Raw genomic sequence first — 14894 nt, forward strand, 5'->3', positions numbered from 1 at the left:
CACATGGAGCAGAGGCTCTCGCTGTCAGATAACGAAGCCAGTGCGGAATCCCATGTCTCCAGGCTCTAGTCCGGAGACACTGGACAAAGTCCCCTCGAGTGGGAATAAAGGAGCACACATCAGTGCATGACCACAGAGCACTATTACGAGAGGAAGGAGCTTCATGTGTCCCATGCCAGTATGCTGCACCGGCCAACAGCAGTTTGCTCTCTCTACTCTTGCTTCTCTCTCTTCAGTTTGTGGTATCAGGGCATTTCCCCCCTAAATACCTCTGAATTCCTCTCCTAAGGAAAAGGACATTTTCCTTTCATTACCATAATATAATATTACACCTAAGAAAATTAATAAATTGTATTTATCTAATATCCAGTATTTTCAAATTTCCCTGTGTGTTTTTTCCTACACAACATTAATAAATAGTACATAGCAGTAACAGTACAACTCCTTTTGATTTTTGGACCTGATTCCAGTGCACACATGTGCATTCATGCATGTGTATGTGTGTGAAGGGCCAGTTACCTGTGCTCTTGACCAACCAGCTACAAATAGGAGGTTCCCATGACCTCCTGCTTAGGTTTGCTTAATTTGCTAGAGTGGCTCACAAAACTCAGGAAAACACTTTTGTTTACCAGTGTGATAAAGGATACCATAAAGGATGCAAGTTAATAGCCAGAGGAAGAGATACATGGGGCAGTGGCCCAAATAAAGGAGCTTCTGTCCTCCTGGGGCCTGGGACCTGGCTTGGTTGCACATGGGAGCATTCTGGTTCCTCAGACGTGGAAGCTGCCTGACAGAGAAGAGAATCCAAGAAAGTGAGACAATTCTCTCATGGGTTTTTGTGACGGCTTCATTGCATAGTTGTGATTGACCAAATTATTGGCCAATGGCTGATTCAACCCCTGTCCTTGTGTGGGGGTGCAAAAGTCTCTCATCAACATGAGAAGGCACCCATTTCACTTTTAAGGCTCTGAAGTGTTTTCAGGAACTGTGGATGAAGGCAAAATATACCTGGGTAATAGGTATTTTGTCATCTGAATGACCAACTATGTTTCTTATGGCTCATTGTATCATCCCTGTTTATTAAAAAAATGTGTTATAGTTTTTTTTCATATTAGAATCTAATCAAGGCTCAAGCATTGCATTTAGTTATGTGTCCTTGATCCCTTTTAATTTATAACATTCTACACACCTACTTAACCTTTTAGAGAGTCCAGGCTACCTGTCTTGGAGGAGTCGCACTGGATAGGTTTCACGATGGCTTCCTCATGTGTTGTCTATCTTGTGCATTTCCAGTAAACTGGAAGTTAGGTTTACAAGTGTGAGCAGATTCAGGTTAAACATTGTCTTAGTCCGTTCAGTCTGCTCTACCAAAAGTCACAGGCTGGGTGGCTTATAAACAACATATTTATTTCTTACAGGTCCAGAGGCTGGAAGTCTAAGATCAGGGTGCCAGCATGTCTGGGCGAGGGCCCTCTTCTCCTCCACATTTAACCTTCATTAGGACACGGTTGATACCTCCTTGCCTCCACATCCCTTCCTTGCTGCCTTTGGAATTGTTTTATTTCTGTTAGTGTTAGATGTCTCCTGGGTTAATGCTTTTCTGTGATGGAGGGTAGCTTCTAGAACCTTCCAAGACATGTAGAAAATAGACTAACCAGCTAACTCTTTCAGAGGTTTTCTTTGAATTGCTTAACACCAAGCTTATGCAGGAGCATTTTTCTAAGTACTTGTGGTCTGTGTTCAGTATAGATTAGATTATACCGTCCCAGAATATGGTTTTCCTAGCAGGGGGAGTATATGAACAGATACATTAATATTATGTCCTTTGGTCTAAAGTTGATCTTTTAGTTTCAAAATTTCATGAACATGTTGTCTTTTTGACTGGATAATTTTCTCTTTGGATCATCAGTTACTTGGAAAATTCTAATGCCAGGAAAAAATCCCAGCCACATTGCCTTCTCTTGCTTTTTGGTGGTGACACCGTTCCACTTTTAACAGCTCAAGAACATGAGCAGTAGGTACAGCTCTGCCAAACTGACATCTCTTAAAAGTTTATCTTCTAGGTGAAGGAATTCTTCTAAGCAACATTCCATTTTGGATAGTAACAATGGTACTAATAGGTTTAAACTGAATAGTCAGTGTTTAGTGCTAGACCCGTGTGCAATGGTTAAGCAAAGTGTGGTGGAGTTGACAGCTGAGGGGAGTTTCATAGTAGTGATTAACTGTTCATACCACAACACTAGGATGTAGAGTGTGAAATTCTTCTGTTAAAGGTAAGTAGTTGTATCAAATAGACAATTTGAGCCTTTGAGAAGAAAGGGGGTGATGTATAGCTTTAGGAATGACAACTGAACAGATGTACCCCATACTTCCTGGGCCTCTTTAGAGGAGGTATTTAACTTCTCAAAGGCTCAGTTTCCTCACCTTTAAATGGCGATGACACTACCAATGTAGGATCAACAGAGTTATAACGCATGGAAAGCATGTAGTATGGTGCCTGACATACTGTAAGTGTATTTGATGTATGTTCAAGATTCTGTGAATAATATTTTTTAATTTTGACATAGTTATTTGGCATGTGGCACAGCAAACAGGGACAATATTCTAGGCAATTAGTTCACCTTCAGTTATATATACAAATCAATTACAAATCCAACTCAGAGATTTTTAGATTGATAGGGGATGATTGTCATGCTGGGCTGGGCTGGGAGGGTGTGTCCGGATGCCTTGGGAAGTGTGGGGTTAGCTGTGTCTGTGCAGGTTCTAGAAGGAAGATTGGTGACATACATGCTGTGCACTGCCAGTCCTCTGCTCTAAAACGTAGCTATGCTGATTCAGTAATGCATTCTTCCATTCCTTTTCATGCTTGATATGAACAAATGATTCTATAAGATAATTAAAACACTTAAATCTGATGTTAATATTTTTCCTGGATGATCTTCTGCACTGTATGTATTTATGGTTTGGATATATTATACTTCAATGAGTTTACTAGAAAATTTAAGGAAAGCATCAATTTAAATAAGTAGAGGAAGTAAATTACTCCTGCTGTCTATGAACAACTCCTGTTATTTTTTTGTTTGTTGGTTGGTTTTAATTGTTGTTGTGCAGTCTTGCCCATCCTGTAGTGCGTGAGACCTTTAAAATATGGATTTCAAAATATTTAAGTGGTGTGATAAAAAAGTAAAGTGAATCTATTTAAAAAATCAAAATCACTTAATTGTGCAGAGGCTGGACAGGTGAGTGTGTAGAACACTGTTGCTACAGCCACTCACATTTATTTTTCACAGCTGTGGTAGAAATCTTGGCTCTTTGTGCTCAAATCCTACCTCATTTTCTTCCTCTACAAAAGCACTGAATAGTGTGTGACGGGGATAGAGACCACCACTTATTGTGGGAACCTGAAATCATGGCTCCTTGTTGATTTATATGTTGAAGGGATTGGGGCATTCTCTGGTTCTCCCTTTGTTTCCATTGTTGCTGTGTACTGGGGACTTGGGGTCATCACAGGATGATGAGGTAATGATAACAGGTGATATCCTGGGGAAACACTTTGTAATTCAGAGATCTATGAATCCCCCCTTTGAAGGGTATAAATCCAGTCTAAGGCATTAACATAACATAGCCTCACATGCAGTTACATAGGCTTTTTACCAAATGGACTGATTTTCTGAGAGTGGTTCAGATATAATTTCTAACTGACCAGTGGGTCATAATGACTTACATGGCAAAATGAAATCAATATACACTTAAATAATATAATTAAATCAGCCTTTTTAGGTCACTTGTTCTCATTTAGACTTTTTTTTGGCTTAAGCCAAAGGTTTAAAGGTATTCACAGAATGCTAGAAGTAATCTTATCAATATTGTCAGTACTTTTAGCTTTTTCATGCACAGTTGTTTATATTAAACCAGACTTGACAAAATTCTACATGCAAGACTTACATAAATGAAGATACTATAAAAATCTTTTAGTTATTTTGAAAGAATATCCTATTTCTTAGAGTTATCTCAGATCTTTAGGGTTGATAGGTTGGACAGGTGACCCATTGATATTGGCTACAAAGCAAATGAAGGATCTAAATCTTTAACACTTTATGTAAGAGCAATAAGAGTTTGTCTTCATTTAATTATTTAACTGATTCCTACTAAATGCCTATTACATGGCAAGCACTGATCATTTTGGAACCCTGAGTCTGTGGAACTATAGCATTTTGCAACATCAGTGTGCTCACCATGGGACTAGATAAAATGATTAAGATGCATACCTTTCACGTGAGTTTTGTGAGGTAACTTCTTTGAATTTGTTCTCTTTTTCCTAACTGTTCTGAAAATATCTGGGTGCCATGCTTTAAACCCAGTGCTTGAAGTGTGACTGCACACAGAATAAATCAGGACTCAGTTCTTGATGCCTTATGTCTGTTTGTAAGGTAGGATGAAGTAGTTGGGGAGAACTTTTCATTCGTACTGAGCTTTGTGATAAAGTGAAGCCTTATATTTTTTTTAGTTGTGCAGTTTTGTTCCATTGTATCTCTACATCTGTAAAGTTGGAATTTTTTATCTAAGAAGAGGGCCTAAATGAGATGAAAGGCTTTATATTTGTCCTGATTAAAGGAAATAAATGAAAGATCATCTGTATATACATACATGCAAATAAAAGATTTTATATAGATATATATGATAGATTTTGACCCATCATTCTAACCTATTGAGAACCTTTGGATCCTTTTTTTAAAAAATTGTTATTAAGGTATTATTGATATATACTCTATGAAGGTTTCACATGAAAAAACAATGTGGTTACTACATTTACCCATATTATCAAGTCCCCACCCATACCCCAGTACAGTCACTGTCCATCAGTGTAGTAAGATGCCACAGATTCACTGTTTGCCTTCTCTGTGCTACACTGTTTTCCCTGTGACCCCCCACACCATGTGTACTAAACATAATACCCCTCAGTCCCCTTCTCCCTCCCTCCCCACCTGCCCTCCCACGCCCCTCCCCTTTGGTAACCACTAGTTACTTCTTGGAGTCTCTGAGAGAACGTTTGGATCTTAATACCACATTTATCTTACTCTTGGTTTCAAGTCTTTGGTGTTTTAAATAATTATGCCAACTATATTCTCTCATTCATGTTGTTGCTTAGGACAAGTTCAAGGATAAAGACTTGAATTGTTCCTTTCATGAGTTTCCCTTGAGTTAATATTCATAACTGACATTCTTTGTTTCTTCAAGTAGTTACAAATCTACCTAAAAATACTACAGTCCAGGTTATATTCTTCTTGTCCTCAAGTCATTTATCTGTCCATGCTGCCCATAAACCAGTCGTCATTTACTAGGTGACTCTGGTCAATCACTCCTCTAAAATATAGAGAAGACAAAGGCTGTAATCTAGTAGGGGAGAAAGTGGTATAAAAAGATAGTTTGAAGACTGTTACAATTTTAAGCTAATTTTGAAAATTACTGTATTACAAACAATTGATTCAGGTTAGAGATTTGCTGGGAAGGTAGGGTGATAGTCCATGTAAGCAACAATGGTGTCGAGATTAAAACTATGGGCACCAGCTTTTGTTGCCCACACCTAAAAGGGGATGGAAAGTTGGGAGAGAAGAAGGAAGGGAAAGTAGGGACAGAGAGAAGGGTAGAGAGAAAGCCTGACTGGGGAAAAAATGTAGCTGTCAGGGACTAGTGGTCTAAATGTGTGACAGAGTAGGAAAGTAAGAAAGCTAGAAGGATAGGAAATTGGGATTGCATTTTAAGATGTCAAAGGTGATGACCAGATCTATCATGTGGATGGGAGAGGGACAGCAGAACCGGAGGGAAGGCGAAGGTGTTAATGTTGGCACTGAGGACGTCAAATAATTGTGATGCGAGGAAGCCGGGTAGGCAATCTGCATGCATGTGAAAGTTGTCTTAGATGACAAGGGGGTTTGGAATGTCATGAAGACCATGAGCCAGGTGTCACTGAGAACTTGGAAGTGACTAGGCAGTCTCTATAAACCAAGACAGGCTTATGGTTCTGGAAGCTGCCCTGACATCAAAGACTCACTTCTGAGGCAGAGGTTGAGAGCTGACTCTCCATATCTGTCCTTCCTTGACAATATAATCATGAATTTTAGCTGAGCACATAGCCACCCAGAGTAAGACTGCATTTCCTGGCCACCTTGCAGCAGCTACCTGGCATATGGTGTGGCCAGTAGAATGTAAGCAGAAGCGGTGCTCGCAACTGATAAAAGCTTCCTTAGAAAAGAAGCCTTTCTCTTCTGACTAACTCCAGTTTGCTTGCGCTGTCTTATGAAATGATGACCCTCTTGTCCTATGAGGCAGAAGAGCCTGCTGAGGGTGGTGGAGCAGTAAGATAAGAAGCAGACTTGGTTCCTCCTGACTTTGTGAGGCCCCCTCTAGATATCTCTTTATGTGAAAGAGATACAGTGTCTTATCTCCTAGAGCTGTTGCTGTCTTAGAGTTCTGGGTTCTGTCCTCATAGACAAATGAATTCTTCACATGGCTCAGGATTAGGAGGAGAGGGTAGCTGGCTGGCATAAGCTGGGGAAGAAACAGTATCTCTAAGAAAGAGCCAGATTCCAACCTAAGTCAGAAGGTGGGAACTCTTCTGAGAGGAGTGTATGGGTACTAAAGGGCTATTTTACTTAGAAACAAGGTTACCAGAAGGTACAGTAGACAGTCTGAGGGGCAGGTAGCAGAGGAAGATGGCTGCCAAGGAGAGCAAGGACGGAGGAGAGAGGTTGGGAATGCGCAGATAGGAAATTACATTTTGACAGAGATCAAAGAAGTCAAGGATGTGATGTGCGGCTATAGAAGCTGACCTCAGAGCTCCCGCAGACGTGTGATGAGTCTGTGTTGGTCCAGATGCAACCAGCCCCAAACAGGTAGAGGCCTGATGAACGTAGCATTGGATGTAAGGGCTGTTGGTGCTGAGGGCTGGGACAGGAATTGGCCCTGGTCTCAACGCAATGTCATGATACACTGTCAAGATACCCTGTCAGCATTTCCATTGAAGAAGTTAGGGTAATCTGCTACCTATTGTTCTAGGACAATCCCTGCGGGTCCTGATGATCTCTACTCTAATGCGCATGGGCCATCTCATTACAGATTGAGGTCAGGTATTTTCCCTTGGATTTGACATTTTGAGCTGCATGTGGTTCACTTTTCATTACCTACAGGACTGGATGTCTATTCTTTTCACATGTGTGTTTTAATATTTTCTTTATGACCCATAGCTCTTACAATTTGTGATTCTTTTCCCCAAAATTTTCTTTTACATTTCTCATATGTATTAGGGAACTGAATTTTTCTTTACTTCTTTAGCACTTATTGGTGAATAATTTGATTCTTCCCAATTTATGACAGTCGTTTTGAAATTACTTTCTCATTCTTAACCCCAGCTCCACTCGCCTGTGATGCCTTTTCTCCTTCATCTGTGATTGTTGTCCATCATTCTGAGACTCCTTGACACCAACTTTGTCTTTCTAATTATAGTGGAACAAGAATGTTCTTGACTTTTCCTTTGTTCTTGATGATTCTAACAGAATATTACTTTGGTATTGTGCAGTTGATAGAAAGTGGTGGAACAATAAATGGGTAAAATAAACATGTATAATGAATGAGAAGATTTCCTCCAGCAAATAAGAAAATAATTATCTACTTAATTTTCGGTACCTATAATTATTCTTGGTCCCTGTGTGTGAATGAATAGGTATAATAAATAGTACGTAGAGTCAAACATTTTTCTTCCTTTTAAAATGCTCAAGCAAGGATTTAAATACTAGCATGCAATTTCACTAGGTAAATACAAAGGAACTTTTGAGGTAAGAATGATTGGACTCTGGCTCCCATAAGGAAACAAATGAATAAAGTTTCATAACTTCACTTCTGGAATGCCAGGGACATGATGTAATCTTGGGGACATATTTTGCATGTATAGATCATAATCAGATTTGTGGAACCACATATCCCAGGGATTGTCTGAAAAATACTTCCGAATCCCAGGCTGGTGGAATAGTCAGGAGATTGCTGTCCTGGGGTTACCACTTGGGGATTAAGCTCCAGATAAGGTGCCTATGAGAGCAGGAGAATAGTGCTGCATTTCCTGTAAGACTAGAACTCTTGAGAGTATTCATTATCTCGCAGATGGATTTTCTTTGCAAAGAAGAAGGAACAGAATTAGATTTTACTTTAAACTTAAATGACTTAAAATGAAACATTCATGGACAGCAAGACCATAAGCACCAATTATAATCCCTCTTTTCATGTCTGATCCTTGCCAATAGGTACACCTAGCTTCTTAGTTGTGACAGGGGCCTTCAGACCAGCACCATATTAGTTGACTCACTTGCTTGGCCGTTGCTTAGCCACTTGTTAAGGGACTTTTAAGGAGGATGAGTATGTATGAAGTAGCGATTCCAAAAATAACCGTCAAAACAATAAAACGTTAATATCTTCTGTCATTATTTTGTTTTGTATGACTTAATGGTCAAGAATTTTTGTTTTACAAGATTATGGCATGGATACCATAGCTCATGTACTAAGATAAAGACAAAACTTGAAAAGATGTTTCTCTTTTTAAAAGGATGGTATACAGTCTGCAGAAGGTGATACCATTCTCCCAGATAAACACAAAGACATGTCATTCTCACTGTGAAAATTAGTATGTACATCTAGCTGAGTTTTTTCCTCTCCAAATGGGAGTTTAATTGAGCACAGGAGTGCTTAGTGATGTGTATGCACTGGGGTTGAACAATAAAAGTTATTTACTCTTAGCTAATCTGGTTAATGATGGCTCTCTGTTCAATGTTGAAGTCATTGGACTTTGTGACGTGGGAGAGAGGGACTGAGAGCAAAAACATGAATAGAGTCATGTAGAGAGCACAAGACAGAGCAAGGGATGCCAAGGAGAAGGGAGAAAGAAGCCGGGTGACAGATGGCTCTCTGTTCAATGTTGAAGTCATTGGACTTTGTGACGTGGGAGAGAGGGACTGAGAGCAAAAACATGAATAGAGTCATGTAGAGAGCACAAGACAGAGCAAGGGATGCCAAGGAGAAGGGAGAAAGAAGCCGGGTGACAGATGGCTCTCTGTTCAATGTTGAAGTCATTGGACTTTGTGACGTGGGAGAGAGGGACTGAGAGCAAAAACATGAATAGAGTCATGTAGAGAGCACAAGACAGAGCAAGAGATGCCAAGGAGAAGGGAGAAAGAAGCCGGGTGACAGGGAGGACGAGACAGTGATCTGGAGAGGGCGTGAGAAGGACAGGAACAGGTGGGCACACAGACAGAGAGGGGAGAGAGGAGGAAGCTGCACAGAAACAGGCACAAAGCAGAGGAGGGAGAGAGCAGAACAGGAGGTGGAGCGTCAGCAAGTCTGAGGAGGCCTGTTTGTTCTGACACCATGGTAACCGCCTGACTTGCCTCTGGCGGACTTATCACTGAGGGTTATTGCATGCCGATTAATGAAGGGAAAAATTATTTGAGAGACAAATAGCAAATTTGCCTCTATGGGTTAAATTTCTTTGTTTCAACTTAGTCCATGCTTTCTTTCAGAGCCTGAACTTCAGTCCTGAGCTGTGTTAATCATTACTTAATATTAATATGGAAATGATTTTTCCCTGTTGCAAGTCAAAGTTTCAATCAGTAAGTAATTATGAAAATTACTCTTAAAGATGCTGTGAAAGGGGGTTGTTTTCCAAGCAATAATTAAACCTCTCAGCCATCTCTGGGTGGTTGATTTTTTTTTTTCTTCTTGTTTTCTTTCTGAACTTACTTTCTGCAGGTGGGAAAAGAGTGAGTTGCTGCTGACTGAGGGATTCATTAATTGAGGTAGTACAAGTTCCCCTAAGAGAAGGGAATGAAAGGAATGTTTTAGAACTGAAGACAAAGAAAAAGATGAGCTGCTTTCTTCTAGTCCAAAGGAAAGCGTTCTTTTTTGTGTGGATAGAAGGTTTAAAACTCCAGTTGTTTTCATAGGAGGATTTTTGAGCCGGATCTCAAAATGTGTAGCTAAATCTCCATTCTCAGTGGAAGCCAACCAAATATTCATGCCAATTTCAGTGGCTGGCGATTAGTAAACAGGTGCTCAAAAATAACAGCACATAATTATCATTATTATTGTCACCTCTAAAGGGCCCCAGGAGCTGAGTATTACTACTGAAGTAGAGCCTGAACAGCTGGTAGGCACACTGCTCTGGTGGCACCGTGCACCGTTTTCCTCCTCCCCTGCTTTCTCCCCACACAAAGGGAACCTCTCCCACTACAAAAGCAGGGCAAAGACACTTTGAAAGTCCTTAAGCATGAGGCCTTCAAGGAATGGTACAGATGCAGGCACTGTTCTTCAGATTTTTCTCTGTGAAAGTTGCAGTCTCAACAGGAGTTGAGACAGAAGTGTCCTTGTGTGCACGCCACACACTGGAACTCATTCTGGAGGGAAGTAGGGTTGCCAGATAAAATACAGGACATCCAGTTACACTTGAATTCTAGATAAACAACAAATAACATTTATCTGAATTTCAAATTTGAACATCCTGTGAGTTTTTGCTGACTCGGCAACCTGGGTTGCACCTCCCCGGTGGGGGAGTGCCAGACCCTGACGGCCTCTGCTGGGCAACAGTTGAACCTGTGTCCTTCCCAGGCTGTGACATGTTCCTCTCTTCTAGGATCCTTGTACCTTCTTATGGAAGGTAGCATAGGTGTAACTGGGAGGAACTAAAGGGAAGAAGGCAGTTTTGGGATCAGATACCATGAAGAGATTTTTATAAGGTAGAGTAGGCAATAAAAGAAGCCTCTTAAATAAATCCGGTTGCTTTACTGACTTGGGAAAAATGAATGGCTGTTGATCTATCAGTGAGAAATACAAGTGTGCTTGAATCTAAACATCAGCAGTATCGTCATGTCACTACGTACCCTACATGATTTTTAATGCACAGACATAAGACTTAATGAGAACATAGAGAGGAGTATAATTTTATAAAGTTAAATCAAATACTGCATTTTTTATTACTTTGAGGCAGTATCTCTTAAAGATCTTGCACATAGAAATTATGAATAATTGCTTGCTTGTTATAACTTTGCCTTTTGATCACTATCTGAGGGAGTTAGCATAGAGGGGTGGAAAATCCTAGGAGTTAAGAGACTCCCCCAGTGCTCTCCCAGAATTATTTCCTTTAGGTACCACTGTTTATACACTCTGAGTTTCATTGTGAACCCCTTGAGACTTACACTTTCTGAGGTTATCCTAAATTTTGAGTTCTCAGACTGAATTGGATCCACATCCAAATCTGTTTTCTGTGTGTGAGTTGTATAGGACATGACCAAGGAGATTGAAAAATGGTTTTGATACCTTGTACTGCTTCTCTAATATAAGCTTATCTACTATATAAGTACATTAGGACTTTTATATACACCCCCCCACATATATAGATACAGAGTTATAGGGATATATGTATACCTATATGTAGAGACATATACACATATCTATATGGAGATATGAAGATTAAAAAAAAATTATACCACTTCAACAGTAGAAAGTTTAAGATAAATGGGAGATGACGGGACTTTGATGCACTGCCACATCCTCTACCTTCACAAGCTCCCAGATGCCTTTTCCACATATTGCAGTGTCGCAGTAATGATCAGTGACTCAGAATGGCTTCTGAATTCCTGACCTGTGGCCAAGACAATTGCTTAAGTAAATGTTTCCTGATGTCCAATGACCATTAATGTTTCTCTTATATAGCTGGTTATGAGCTGAGGTTTTGAAGGTGTACTGCCTGTGCTTCAGTGAAATCTATAAAAGAAGCTTTGCTGTTGTCATCCATTGGATTAGGGAGGGAAGGTAAAACCCTTCAGAGAGACAAGCACTTTTCCATTGCTGCAGATCCCAGAGTGGGTGTCTCCACTGCCTGATGACTCTGCTGTGGTTGGCTGATGCCAGCGCCAGCAGGAGGCAGTCCGTGTTCCAAGGTCCCCCCAAGCTTGGAATCCAGTAGAACTCTTAAGATTGCTCTGTTCCATGTCTCTGAGTAATGAAGTGAGGCCTGGAAACCAGGAGGTAGCTAGGCTTCCCAGGGTCCAAAGAGCTGTGTGTGGCACCTGTCTAGGACTGAATGCCTCCCTTTGTGGTGGCTGAGCTTCAGGAATACAAGTCTTAAACTCAAGGACTTTTAAAACCTGATTTTTCCAAAAACTGAAAGAGCTAGCAGTGAAGGTGAGACCCCACATGATTGTGCCTGGATGGGAGACCCTTGGAAGTTGACACACAGCCCTGCTATTTAAGGTGGCCAGGGCCTTGGGTCAGAAGTTATTTCTTAGGTTCCTGAAGGCTGCACAGGACGGTTCTCAGCAGGAATGGGCCCTCCATTGTTTGAGTGCTGTTGCTCTGAATGAGCAGTTTGCCCTCATTATGTTCAGTATGAGGAATTTCATGGGTTTGTTCTGAAGAGAACCATTTATACCAACTCTTTTCCTGTTAGGAAAAGATTGTTTACAATGTCTGCCAAGGGCTGCTGGGGAGGGATGGGGTGTGACAGATCACCTGAGAGTCTAAGGTGGGTCATGCTATATTATAAAGTTATTACAGTTATAGCCCCTTTCCCTTCGGGCCCAGGTATGGCCCCAGAATGCATCTCAACCATGTTCCAAGCACTTACTGCTTATCAGAAGGCGTTGACACATGAACTGATGCCAGCTTGCCACTTCTGGTTTAGGTGGATTATTTTCTCTGCTGCTTCCTCTAGAGATTTGTATTCAAAAGCAACTGTGTGGGTCTTTTAAAAGCAGGGGTCAGGTTGGAGTCCTTTGGCCTTAGATGAGAGAGGGCCAGGGCTGCAGACTGGAGAGTGGTCTGTTTTGGTAGGCATTGGGCATAAGGAGCAGGTCCTATTTCCCCAGGCCCCCTGCCCTGTCGCCAGTTTGCAGTGGGCCCTTGACCTGGGCCTAAAGGACCTTGTAGAGACTCACCTTCAAAGATGGCTCACTGGCCGGTATATCCTCTTCTTGGACAAGGTTAGTTCCTCCTCACTACCCTTCCTCAGAGGGCCTTATGAAGCAAAGCTTATTTATTATCTTAACGACTTATTTCTTGTTTATTAACTTTTACAGTGGTGGCCTTGTATAAGCTATTGTAAAAGGCTAAATGAACTCATCTTTGAACTTGCTAACATTCTAAAATCCTCCTGTCAAAATTGCCATGCCAGTTGTGCTATGTTTACCCAGTATTTGGAGTGTAAAAGGCAAAACAAATAAAAATCTGCTCCCTGTCTGCTAACACTAACCCAGGCCCCTTCTGCTGTTCAGCTCTTTGTGGCATTTTTAATCGACACTCATGTTGCTGAACCAATCCCTGTCAGTGTTCTAATCTTGCAGGGCAGAGCTATGTCTTCAGACAGAACTCATTTGCGTAAACAATAGACCCACTTGTTGTCAAGTCCTGCTACCTTCAATAATTTATCTTGACTTGAAGTTCATTACTGCATGCCATTGGCAAAAGAGGCATACCTCCAAACCCGGCTAATTACTCAGCCTTCATTGTCAGCTTGGTTGTAAGAACTTGGCCATCTCCGTGAAGGCATGCTTCTCTGCCAGAACCAGCCTTGAAAGCGGCTGGTGATGGGAACAGAGCTAGCAGTGACGAGCCAAAACCGGAGGAAATGTGCAGCCCTCCAGGGAACTAGCCGAGCTTCCTTTCTTCCAGTATATTCCTCTTCCACATCCCCACTAAGTGGGGAAGTACCGCTGAGCCACTGTACATCCCAAAGGCTGCAAACGAAAAGGAATTAGAGTGGCATGGAGGTCCTTCAGTAGCTCAAAAAAGTCAACCACTGAATAAAGAATTTAGTGGTAACCATTGGAAATGCTGAGGCTTAGGTAATGCTTGGCCAGCCACCAAGTATAGTTAGGCCTGTGGTTCACTGAAAAGGGCACTGAGCCAAAGGGTTAAGTGGGGCCAAAATTTGACACTTGCTCTGTCTGGCAGAAAGTGGTGTTGGCCTGGAGAAAGGGAGGCCTTTTCTCAAAGGCTCTCACCATGCCATGCACACACACACACAGGGCTCATCTGCCCAGGGAAGGTGCCTTTTCCTAATTTGCATAAAGGTGCCATATGGGCTGGTGGGGGCCCTAACACCTGCTCCCAGGTCGTCAGAGTAGGTCAGACTTACGTGAGCTCTGAACCCAGCATGGCTCAGGAGACGGCTCTCAGAGATCATTGAGGGCAGGAACTCCCAGGGCATGAAATGATTTCAGGGCGGACATGACAACACATGTAAGAAATTATCCCCTTAAACTGTCCTTCAGTCCTACTCATTAAGTCAAGAAGAAAGTGTCAGTTTGTTAAAAAGGGATGTTGGCAAGTGCTAGAGATGCTCTAGTTAGCCACACCAGCCCCAAAGAGAGAGCTGACCTTAGGCCCAGAAGCTTCTGCAGAAAATTCTTGTAGACATTCACAACTTTAATATTCAATGTACTTATGTTTAGAATTACCTTCTATCTTGGCCAAGGGATACTGGTTTTCTATTTAAGGAAGTGAAGTAACATTTAAAATGTAAATAAATACATAAAACATAAATATATTAAAAATGAGTTGATTTCTTCTTCTATGATTTAGTCAAAGCCAAGTTTTCACTGGCTCAGACTGATTCTAGGAAACACTAATTTAGTGTGAAGAGAGCAAATTTGGGGGAATTGTTTGAGGGTGAGAAAGAGAGGCCTTCACAGTACAATACAGGCTTCTGACAACTGCTGCTGAGAAGAGAATACAAGGAAACATTTGCGGTATTGTTGTAGAGGTTTGGGGTTCAAATGTGCAAGTGTGCGTGTGTGTTGCTGTGTTTATGTGTACTTGTTACATAAATGAAAGCTGGGAGATTGTGGACTACATTC

At 41.3% G+C, this 14894-nt stretch overlaps 1 protein-coding gene across 4 annotated transcripts in view; it reads left to right on the plus strand.

Moving 5' to 3' along the window:
- Nucleotides 1–14894, plus strand: part of LYPD6B (LY6/PLAUR domain containing 6B) — a 172801-nt gene that overhangs the window by 48013 nt on the left and 109894 nt on the right. The window contains exon 1 of one of the 4 annotated variants that reach the window (XM_073241413.1): nucleotides 9634–9653. The exons of the other annotated variants lie outside the window; for them this stretch is intronic. The gene's annotated coding sequence lies outside the window, so the exon portion shown is untranslated. Of the gene's footprint in view, nucleotides 1–9633; nucleotides 9654–14894 lie in introns of those variants that run through there. 4 annotated transcript variants of the gene reach the window in all.

This window comes from Manis javanica, chromosome 7, assembly GCF_040802235.1.
Source record: "Manis javanica isolate MJ-LG chromosome 7, MJ_LKY, whole genome shotgun sequence".
Taxonomy (NCBI): Eukaryota; Metazoa; Chordata; class Mammalia; order Pholidota; family Manidae; genus Manis; species Manis javanica.